Source organism: Cynara cardunculus, assembly GCF_001531365.2.
Source record: "Cynara cardunculus var. scolymus isolate 2C chromosome LG 13, CcrdV1, whole genome shotgun sequence".
Taxonomy (NCBI): Eukaryota; Viridiplantae; Streptophyta; class Magnoliopsida; order Asterales; family Asteraceae; genus Cynara; species Cynara cardunculus.
In genome coordinates, this window is record NC_037540.1 from 27008619 (window position 1) to 27021474 (window position 12856).

The following is a 12856-nucleotide window of genomic DNA, read 5'->3' on the forward strand; positions in this document are numbered from 1 at the left end:
AACCAGAGATCTTCAATATCTCATGGTTATGCCTATAAGTGATATATAAACTTTTAGCCATAAACTCCAAGTATCCTAAACCAGAGCCTCTGGTCATAAAGACCAGAGCCTCTAGCCATTTAGAATCACTTCGATTAATATTTGGCAAACAATTTCCATCTCTTTTGGAACCAGAGCACCTCTGGTCCAAAGCAAATACTTAGTAATTTTTACCAAGTATTCTCTTGCTCACCAAAGCCTCTGGTTATATAGACCTGAGCCTCTGGACTCCAATTCTTTGAGACCAAATCCTATTTAGTCTCAATCTTGGACTTAGGCATTCATACATTTCATCTTATCATCTCTTCATCAGCCTTTAGACCCAGAGCCCCTCTGGTCCAAAACATATACTTAGTTCTCTTCACTAAGTCTTACCTTCATAACCAGAGCCTCTGGTTCTAAAGACCAGAGCCTCTGGTTTCCAAATCTTTTGAACCTAGAGCTATCTAGTTCCCTTCTATGACCTTGCATGCATCTCATCCTTCTAAGTCAAAACCTAGGATCTCTACACCAGACCAGAGCCTCTGGTTCTACAGACCGGAGCCTCTGGATTCATACTCTTTGCAACCAGAGCCCCTCTGGACCCAAAGAGTTTCCCTCTTCTCCCTACACATATTTTTCATATTTCATTCCATTGCCTTCATAACCAGAGCATCTGTAGGTTGTTAAAATCTTTGGAACCAGAGCTCCTCTAGTCTCAAAGGCTCATCCATCACACTCTTTCTCACACTTAACCATTTTCACATACTCCTTTTCTTTGCCATCACAACTAGAGCCTCTGGTTCTAAAGACCAGAGCCTTTGGATTTGTTCTCTTTGGAACCAGAGCTCCTCTGGTCTCAAAGACCCTTTTATACACTTCTCCACTGTTACACTTAGCCACCTTTCATACATTTCATCCTTCCCAACTAGAGCCTCTGGTTATATAGACCAGAGCCTTTGGTCCCCTACTTAATTATTATTTGTTTGAGGGGGAGTTTTATCAACCTTCAAAACCATTCTTCCTGCATCATTTGAGGGGGAGCAACTATTTCATCTTCAAACTTAATTTTTATGCATTTTTCATCCAGAGCCTCTGGTTCTACTATCCAGAGCCTCTGGCCACCTAAATGTTAAATATGTATTTAACCAGAGCTCCTATGATTCTATATAATGGATTAACAATGCTTATCTAGAGCCTCTGGTTTGTAATCCAAGGCTTCTATATCATGCAATCCAACATTACATCAATGAACTCCTTCATCGATGTTCAACCAGAGCTCCTCTGGTTCCACACCCAATGTGTCATGCTTAACCAGAACACCTCTGGTTCCATGGCAAAATATATTTCATTCACAAAACCCATCTTAATTGCAAAATTATTTTAAAAGATTATACAAATATGCAGCTTTTGTGACTAAAAACTATACAATATGGGTTTTTAGAAGACCAAAACTTCGTAACTAGTATTAATCTTCCAATTAGATGGGATTTTAAATTTAAATTTTTTTTGGATACATATTTATCAAGATATTATTTGAAATACCTTCTTATTTCAAATAATCCATACGTCATCCTAACACGCGCCTGACACCACATACAGCCTATTCCCCACACACCCTTTCAACTTTCCCCCTCCCTCACCCTGTCTTGACACGTGTCCTCCAACATTAATGGCACGTACAATCAAGACGGCTCACAATCTTCAAATCGAATCATCAATAACCAAACCGCCAAAACTTTTCATGATTATTTTATTATAATAATCAAGAAACCGTTTCCCATCCACCCCCCACCCCACCCCCTCACCATATTCCGGCCTATAAATACCTTTCTTCTACCTCCATCTTCTCTTTACGCTCATTTAAACCTGCAAATAGAATTTGACGAACAAAAAACCTGCAACTTCCTCAACAATGGCCTCCTCCGCCTCCCACGAATCGAACAACAATGACAGCAGAGTCCAATCCACCGGCGCCGACAGCGTGCTATCGTGTTCCTACCCATGAAGCCAAACAACCACGCTATTGAACTTCGAAGCACACTGTTAGACGATCGATTTGTAGTCATGATCGAGTTTTTCAAGAACTGTATTCTCCTTCCCGCCCTAACTCTTGCTGACACCGGCGTACCACTAAAGTACGTCCAACAATATTGGCAAACATGTGAGTTTGACCCAAAAAGCCATGGAATAATGGGGGACATGGATTTCCCAAACGATATGATATGCTCACTCAAAATATTGCGGGCTAAAGTTTCTCGAGTTTTATGCATTCCCACTCGACGGGAACTTGGAATTGCCCAATATGACGAACCACCCACCACCGACGGCATCCTCCGCTTCGTTAAAATGCTAGGTTACAATCGTGACCTACGCAATGTCTCAGACTTCAAACGACAATTCCTCCCGCCGATGTGGAACATGTTTTTCTCCATCCTCAACAGGGCCCTCACATGCAAGCCTGGGTCATTGGACCAAGGGAACATCAACATTATGACGATCATGTACGGGCTGTTCTTCAACCTGAACCTTGACTACGCCTTTCTCATCTACAATGAGATTCATTCGGCGGTGGTCAAGAATTGCAAACTCCAAGCAGCTGGCAAGCCTCTATCTGCGGTTCTCTTCCCTCGTTTCCTCGCACTCTTCATTGGGGACGCAATGAGGAAACATGGACTACCAGCTGAGGGGCCCTTCACTCCAGTCTATAAGATGCAGGGACATCGACCAACCCTCTCGAAGGAGGGTTACACCATCAACCGTCCACTCTCCAAGGCTATGCTTAATGTCATTCCATCGACATCTGAGATACGCCAGACCTATGAACGTTCTATGTTGTCCCAAAAACCGAGGTCGGCTACCCCAGAGCAATTAGAGCTGTCCCCCGAACCAAGCGAGGGAGCACATGAGACATTTTCATCGGATGATGAAGATGATGATGATGATTATGCTACTCATCGTGCCTCCCCCGGCCCTACTCATACAGTTCCTCCACCCACTACCCAAAGGGCAACCACATCATCTACCCCTGGCGATCAAAGCCATTGGGGTATTGAACAAGGACGACCCAGTCCAATCCCAACCCCAGCCAGCCATCCAGAGGCCATCCTTCGGGCCTCTGGAGAGGAATTTGCCGAGGAACCCCACTTTCCATCACCCCCTCTCCCAACAGAGAGGTGATGAAGATATAAGAGCCCCTTCGCCTCAGGTCTCGACACACCCAATCACACACACAGAAGCATGTGTTGCTTCTGACATTGAACAACCCCAAGATCGTTCAAAGCGATCTTCTTTTCATGCACATCCCCCTTCTATATTTGATCTACCGAAGGGGACACACATTCGCTTCACTTACCCGGCCTCTGAAGCCAAGGAAGAGGAAGCTGATGTCGCAACATCACGAGATAGCTCCTCTCTTGAGGGCTATCAAGGACATGATGGAAGTCCTTCTAGGCCCACATTCTTACAAGGCCAAGAAGGCGCCTCCGGAGCAGAGGCCTAACCTGCAGCATCCGTTGCTGCAGGGGTTACCCCAATTGCAGACCTGGTCATAAAGGCCGAGTTCCAAGCCTTTGTCGATTCAGTGATGCAGTCCTTGGAAGAGCTTAAACTCATCATTCAAGGGATTGTTGACAACCAACCCTCAACCGATAACTCCGACCTTCAACAATCCCTTGCTATTCTACAGCGCCTTCTCTCCCAAATTGAAACCCAAACCCGAGACAATACCACACGTTTCCAAATGCTCCAACAAAACCATCACCCAACACCACAATACCACATCCTCCCTTTCCACCCAAAGAAACCAAATCCTAATCCAATCCATCGCCACCCTCACGGCCCAGGCAACTGAGGCCGATGAGAACCTTACATACATCATCACCCAACTACACACCATCCTTCAAAACCTTAACACCCTACCCACAACCATCATCTCCCAAACTCCTCACCAAGCCCCACCTCAATCCATTTCATCAATCGATGAAACCCTTGCCACCCTTACCCACCAAATGGCCACCATACAAACCACCCTCACCCAACTCCCAATCACTATCCTAGCCCAAATCCCCCAGCCTACTCCTCAACCACCTCCCTCTGCAGGCCCATCCTTTGATGAAGCATTCTCCTCATTCACTGCAGAGGTGAGAGAACTTATCACCAACCTTCTTGTTCCACCTCCATGCCACCACCAGCCTCCTCATCAACCAGAGAGTTCGCAACCAGAACCGATCTGAGGGCTCTGTCCAAGGCACTCGTCTCATCTTTTAATGAGATTAGTGTCAAATTCGTTCATCGCGCCATCCATCTGACCAGGGTTCTCTCCCAGAACCTGGCCGATGAACAAAGGCGCACCACTTCTCTCCTTCAAATAATGGAGGAGAGCAGGAAACAAGCATCCCTGAAGGCGTATCTTACGTCCTTCAGTAAGGACAAAAGGAAGAAGCAGAGCAAAGCATCATGCTCCGGCAGCCGCCAACACAAGAGGCCACGACATGAAGACCAAGACCCCGATGATCAAGGTCTTGGACCTCATGAGGGGGGAGATAGAGGTCGTGGCTGCACAACAAATGGAGTCCGCTGCACCACCATCACCATCATCACTACAAACTCAACCACCACCCTCAACCGAAGGAACCCAAGCAAGGGAACCAGAGGCTCTGCCCTCTGGAGATGTACAAAATGTACATGTTCCCTTCGCTACAACCCCAGAACCCATCGTATTGAGTTCCTCAACCGATGAAGAGCCAACCACCCCACCAACAGAAATAAACCAACCTTTTACTTATCACCCACACCAAACCTACCATTAACCCCTTCACCAACCTCTCGCATCACAGAACCCTTCACCTTATCCATACAACCAGAACCAACAATAATCCAACCTTCATCACCCCAACAACCACAAACCCAAACAGAACCCCATGAACCAGAATCCACCCAAGCCGAGCCTAATGAACCACAACCAACCCAACAAGAAACCATACCTTCACCAACCTATACACAACCCTCAACCCAACCACCCGTGGTGCAAGCGGATACTCCCTCTTCGTCGAGACAACCTCCGTAGAGCCTGGTTGATGAAATTCTACAAAGCATGGAGTCGATGCAGAGACGTCCAGAGTTGCCACCCAAGGAACCCATTATGAAAACATCCATCAATACTTGTACCAAGACCGCGATGAAAGTTTGACCATCAATCCTCCGATTTTATCGCCCGAGTCCATGGACCTCTTTCACCATAGGTTAATTAGACATACCTCACAAGCACCACAGGCTGTCTTTTCAAACGATGGGATAAGGAGGGTCATGGATCTAAAAGTGAGAACCTTCACCAATAGAGCCATACAATACATCGAGTTCACAGTGGAAAGAGCACATGGTCAAATTAGCGTGTTCAACGAAAATGACCTCATCAACCTCAATCCCTATGACTTGATTGAACTATACGCATACACGGCTCAAAGGCAGGACCATGACATCAGGTTTGGAATGGCGAACAGAGCGGTTGTAAAAATAATGGAGACCCTGGTAAACCATCAAGCCAAGAGTGATTTTGAAATTGCTCTTCGTTTGGGCATCGAAAGACTTTCCTGCGCTCCACCGAATGAAGACTTCCAAGGCCTACAGGAGAAAAGATCTGCCTCAGTCTTAACTCAACCCGAACTTGGACTTGTTTATAAGAATGAGTTTGGGGCAAAGAAATTCTTTAGACTAACTGAGGCATTCAAGTATTCATCGGATACACTTGAATGGTTTCAGAAAGTCATCAGAGAAAGACTGGGTAGAAACCACGTGCCAAGAGAAGAAGGGAGTCAACTCATCCATGAGATATCGACAGTCATCGGCTATCGAAGACTGCTTATGCGATTCAGAGAAATATATCAAGGTAGATCATGATAAGTTGTATTTTTTTTGCCTTAATATGTCTTTTGATTCCAGTATTGTAAGAATTTCATCATCTAATGAAAATTTGGAATTTGATGTTTTTCTATTACATTAGTCTTTGTTCTTCACAATTGTTTCTAGATTAGTCTATGTTTGTTATTCCATTACTTAGGGGGAGATTGTTAAACCCCATAATTCATAAAGTGAAAAAGTAATGAAAAACAATAAGTGATGAAGAACCAGAAGACCGATGAAGACATCAAGGAAGAATTGGCTAAATCTGGAGTACAACCAGAGGGTCGATGGACAACCAGGGATGCGATGGAAAGATCATCTTCATCGCTCCTCTGGTCAACAACACTTAGAGAATTCTTCAGCAATTCATCCAGAAGCATACAATGAAGATTTAAAGATAAGGATGATTCATCATACCATGAAAGACAGCTGGAGATGACAAATCAACAATTAGACTTCGAGTTTATCTTAAATACTAAAGCTTATCCATAGTTTAGATAAACATTATCTGTTAATAGAAGATTAGCTAAAAAGTCTCATTAGATAGTTATCTTCTTATTAGCTTACTAGTATAAATAGGTGATTAGGCCTATTGTACTAAATGTCGCTTTTTACATTTTTATTCATTAATAAAAGTGAAACCTTTGACGCTCAAGATTGTTTTTTATTGTTTATAATTTATTCTTGAGTGTTCATCACTTTGTTCACTAAAACACTATAATTTGGTTACTCTTAACTAGATTATTAGTGTTATTGAGAGATATGGGATCAACAATTGGTATCAGAGCGAATTGATTGATTTTCCAATCAAAACGATCATTCAAAAATCTCTCAATTTTTTGATTTTCTCTCTCGTCAAAACATAAATCTTTCTCTTCAAAATTCTCAATGTCCAACTGGAATTCTGCGTATAGTGTTGGCTCCCTGACCAAGCCTCCAAATCTTCAACGAGAAGAGTACCCACAATGGAAGATCAGAATGSTGAATTTCTTGGAAGGAATGGACAGGAACSTTCTGCGATCTGTAWTRGAGGGTYCTTACATTCCACAAACTCTTGTCCCAAGAGTTCCAGGAACAAAYACCACAGCTGAAATTCCTGCCTACTATATRCCMAAGGATGAGAAGAATTGGGATGAAGACGACATAGAAAGGGTAGAGACAGACAAGAAGGCCAAACGATTGATAATCATGGCCATACCCAATGAAAYCTTYYAATCCCTCGAYGCATGTTCCACAGCCAAGGAACTATGGGATGAACTGGCAAGCCAACTGGAAGGAGGAGCAAAAACRAARAAAAATCGTAGAGCACARTGTCTCAACGAATACACAAACTTCAWGGCCCTTCCTGATGAACCGATACAGAAKASATATGWTCGTTTCAWCACATTGATCAATCAATRTCGTCGAAACGATATCTCCAGAACTAAGGAAGAAAACAACGTTTTATTCCTAAAAAGTCTTGGCGATGAATGGACTCAGCTATCTATGTCCCTTCAAGCAAACTAGGATCTAGATGGCTGGTCACTTCATGACCTATATGGAACGCTTGCATCACAAGAAAAATATTAGTGTTATTGAGAGATCTGGGATCAATAGATTTTGTACATATAAGAATCCTTGTACTAGTGGGACCTAGTAATGTAAACTATATTTCCATGTAATGAAATATATGTTATATGCAAATGTGGTGTTTGGGGGTGTTACAACGATCCCCTAAAAAATCACTTTTTTGCCAAATGTCTCCTTCAACACTCATTACTCTTTTAAAATATTATTTCCAAAAACCGTTTCCCCTTCTCCACCTATATATACCCTTCTTCTCCAACCCATTTCTTCTTTACGCTTCCAAAACCCTCAAGAATACTAGACGAACAGTAATCAAAACCTGCAACTCTTTAAATAATGGCATCCTCAGCTTCTCATGAATCGAACAACAATAAGAGCCACGTCCAATCCACCGGCGCAGACAGTCGTGCACTAGTCTTTCTACCAATCAAGCCCAACAACCACGCCATAGACCTGCGAACCAACTTGTTTGAAGACAGGTTCGCCATCATGATAGAATTCTTCCAAAACTGCATCCTCCAACCTATTTTGACCTTGTCCGATAATGGCGTACCTCTAAAGTACGTTCAACAATACTGGCAGACGTGTGATTTCTACCCCGAGAACTGTGGTATCATGGGGGACATTGATGTCCCAAATGATATGGTTTGCTCGGTCAAAATTTCCCGCGCAAAGGTCTCCAAAGTACTTTGCATCCCCACTCGCCAAGAACTCCATATTGAACAATACGTTGAGCCACCTACGAGGTCCGACATCCTCCGGTTCATGAAGATGCTAGGTTACAATCGTGACCTACGAAATGCATCTGATTTCAAGAGGTAGTTTTTGCCTCCCATGTGGAACATGTTCTTCTCCATCCTAAACCGAGCTCTCACCTGCAAGCTCGGGTCGATGGATCAGGGGAACATCAACATTATGACTATAATGTATGGGCTTTTCTTCAACCTACCATTGGACTACGCCCTTCTCATTTACAATGAGATCCATGCAGCGGTGATCAAGAAATGCAAGCTAAAGGCCACGGGAAAGCCTTTGACTTCTGTCCTCTTCCCGTGTTTCCTTGCTCTTTTTCTGCGTTTCCTTGCTCTCCATACACTCCCTAGTTTCTGATGAACGGCCATCGCCCAACTATTTCCAAGGATGGCTACACGAGGAGAGGACGGTCTCGAGGGTCATGCTCAGCGTCATACCAGAGACGTCTGAGATAAGACAAAAAATATGAACGCTCTCTGCTGTCCCAATAATCGAGGGCATCTACCCCAGAGCACATAGAACTATCCCTGTACAAACGAGGGAGCGCAGGAGTCGTCTTCATCGGATGATGAAGATGATGATGATGACACTTCTCACGCATCCCCCGACCCTACAAACACAATTCCATCACTCACTTCCCAAAGGGCAACCACTACTACAACCCCTGGGATCAAGGCCAAAGGGGTATTAAACAAGGACGGCCCAGTCCGACCCTCACCCCAGCCAGCCATCTAGAGGCCACTCTTCGGGCCTCTGGAGATGATATAGCTGAGGAACCACACCATCCATCGCCTCTCTCCCAACAGGGAGGCGATGAAGAAATAAGAGCCACTTCGCCTCATGGCTCGACACCACCTTCCACCAACCCAGAAGCATGTGTTGCTTCTGGCATTGATATTCCCCAATATCGTTCAGAGCAATCTCACATTCGTGCACCCCCCCCCCTTCGATACTTGATCTAGTGAAGGGGACACACACTTACTTCTCTTACTCGGCCTCTGAAGCTGAAGAAGAAGAAGATGATGTAGCACCATTAGGAGATAGCTCCTCACTAGAGGGCTATCGAGGACTCGATGGAAGTCCTTCAATGCCTATATTCTCACAAGGCATTGAGGGCGCCTCTGGAGCTGAGGCACAACCTGTAGCATCCGTTGCTGCAGGGGTTACCCCCGTGGCTGATCTAGTCACAGAGGTTGAGTTCCAAGCCTTTGTCGACTCGACTCAGCGGTTCTTGGATGATCTAAAACTCATCATACAAAGGATTGTCGACAACCCACCCTCCATCGATTCAACCCCCATTCGACAATCCCTTGCCACCCTCGACACCCAAACCAAAGAAAATACCACCCGCCTMCAAATGCTACAACAAACCATCACCCAACACCACAACACCACATCCTCCTTTTCCACCCTTCGAAACCAAACGATGATGAACTTCATTGCCACCCTCACGGCCCAGGAAACTATGACCGATGAGGCTATAGCTTCCATCACCACCCAGATAAACACCATCTCTCATACCATCGACACTCTCCCAACCACCATCTTCTACCAAATCCCTCAACCTACCCCACCCCCAACTATATCAATCGATGAAACCTTAGCCTCCCTCTCCACCCAAATGGCCACCATCCAAACCACCCTAACCTCACTCCCAGCTACTATATTAGCCCAAATACCCCAACCACCTCCTCCTCCACCTTCCTCTGCAGTACCATCATTTGATGAAGCCTTCTCTTCCTTCGCTGTAGAGTTGAAGGATATAATAGCCAACCTTCCCATCCCACCATCCGCATCTACCTCCACCTCCGTGCCTCCACCCGCTTCATCATCCACCATAGAGTTTGCCACCAGAGCCGACCTTAGGGCTCTGTCAAAGGCACTTATCTCATCGTTTAATGAGATAAGTGCAAAGTTTGTAGCCAGATCTGTTGAGCCTACCAACGCGTTGAAGAAGAGTCTCCTCCAACAACAAGATCAAACAAACTCTCTTCTTCGCTCAATGGAACAAAGGCACAACAAAGATCGAGTATGCACACTAGCCGAGCACATCCGACTATGGAAGAAAAATAGGAGCAGAACCTCCTGCTCATCAAGCCGCCCTCTAAAGAGGCGAAGGCATGAGGATCCAGACCCCGATGATCATGGTCTTGCTTCTCATGAGGGGGAGAACCAGGCTGCGGCTGCTCAACTGATGGAGTCCGCTGCACCACCACCACCTCAATCACAAAGCCAACCACCATCAACCCAAGGAACTCAAGCAAGGGAACCAGAGGCTCAGCCCTCTGAAGATGTACATAATGTACATGTTCCCTGCGCCACTACCCAAAAAAACCATTGAGCTGAGTTCCTCATCCAGCGAAAACCACTCTACCCTACAAACAGAAACCAGCCTACCCTTCACTCCATCACCAACTCCTAACCTACCCTTAACTCCTTCACCAACCCCTTGCATCACATAACCTTTCACCACCTTACCCATACAACCAGAACTCACAATCATCCAACCTTCCTCACCCCAACAACCTCAAACCCAAACAGAACCCCATGAACCAGAAACCATCCATCCTGAGCCCCATGAACCAGAAACCACCCATCCTGAGCCCAATGAACCAGAACTACCCTAATCCGAGCCAACCCAACAAGAAACCATTCCATCACCAACCAATTCACAACCCTTAGCCCAAACACAACCCACAACCCAACCAACCAAGGTTCAAACAGATGTTCCCTCCTCATCGAGTCATCCTCATCAAAGGGTCATCGATGAAATAATTGCAAATACGGAGTCGCTGAGGAGACATCCAGAGATGCCACCAAGGGAGCCAGTGATGATGGAAAACATCCATCAATACTTATACCACGATCGCGATGAAGGTTTAACTCTCAATCCTCCAATGCTTTCACCAAAATCGATGAACCTCCTATGCCACAGGTTTGTAAGACAGACTATGCAACCACAGGCTGTCTTCTCAAATGATGGAATAAAGATGGTCATGGACATCAAGTTAATTTGCAAACAGAGCCATCAAGTATATCTAGTATACCGTGGAGCGAGCCCATGGTCAAGTCAGCGTCTTCAATGACAATGACTTGATCAGTCTCAATCCATATGACTTGATTAAACTTTATGCGTATACGACTCAGTAGCAAGATCAAGGAATACGATTTGGGATGGCAAACAGAGCGATCGTTCAAACGATGGAAACCTTGGTGAAGCACAGGGCTAAGAGTGATTTTCAAATTGCTCTTCAACTTGGCATCGACAGACTATCCTGCACTCCACCCAATGAAGACTTTCCATGCCTGCAGAAGAAGAGATCTGCCTCTATACTAACTCAACCAAAACTGGGTGTGGTATTCAAAAATGAGTTTGGAGCGAAGAAATTCTTTAGACTAACTGAAGCCTTCAAGTACTCAACATCAACACTTGAATGGTTTCAGAAGGTCATCAAAGACAGACTAGGCAGATCTCATATGCCGATGGGAGAGGGACAAAGACTTATTCATGAGATCTCAATAGTCATTCAATATAGAGGACTGTTAATGCGCTTTTGGAAAATATCACAAAGGAGACCATGAAAGTAGTTTTACTTATGCTTTGAATTGTAATATCTTTAGTTTCATCATTTAGTCGAATGAAAATTTGGCAAAGGATGTTTTTCTTTAGATTAGCCTATGTTCATCACTTATGATTTAAATGTTCCTGTATTAGTTCATGTTTGGCCTTTCATTACTTAGGGGGATATTGTTAGACCCCATAAGTCTAATGTGTGGAAGTAATGAAGACAGACAAGTGATGAAGAACCAGAAGGCCGATGGAAGACTTCAGGGCAAAACAGTTAAGTCTGAAGAATAACTAGAGGGACGATGAACTGACCAGAGATGCGATGGAAATAGCATCTTCATAACCCCTCTGGGTATCAACACTTGGAGTTTTACACACTAGTTCAACCAGAGGCATGCGATGAAGATATGAAGATAAGGTTGAAATAACGCCCCATGGAAGACAGCTGGAGATGACAAATCAACAGCTGGATTCTACAAAGTTTATCTTGTTTTGTTAATTATCCATGTTTAGATAAGCTTTATCTTTTCCTAGAAGATTTGCTAGATAATCTCACTAGATAGTTATCTTCTTTTCTAGATTACTAGTATAAGTAGGTGGTTAGGCCTATTGTAATCTTTGACTCTTTTACGTTTTTCACAATCATTGAAATAAAGTTAAACCGTTGACACTCAAGTATATTCTTTGAATGTTCATCAATTGTTCTTGAGTGTTCWTCATTTTATTCATCCAAACTATATAAATAGGTTATTCTTAACTTAATTATTAGTGTTATTGAGAGATCTGAGATCAACATACTTGAATACAACAATTTTTGTTTCAACATATGTGTGTGCCTAAATTATAATTATGCTAATTTGGAGAGGTGTGTATGTGTATGTGTGCACAAGATATTTGTAAAAAGAGTTTTATATTGTTTCTTCAAACACCGCCTCTTTTTAAAATGGATAAGAAGAAGATATTTTATAATACTTTCTCTCAAACCGCCGCCTCTTTTGGGCAAAATAAAAAGTGAGTTTTCTTTTGAAGAGAGTTATCTTCACGTTTGTG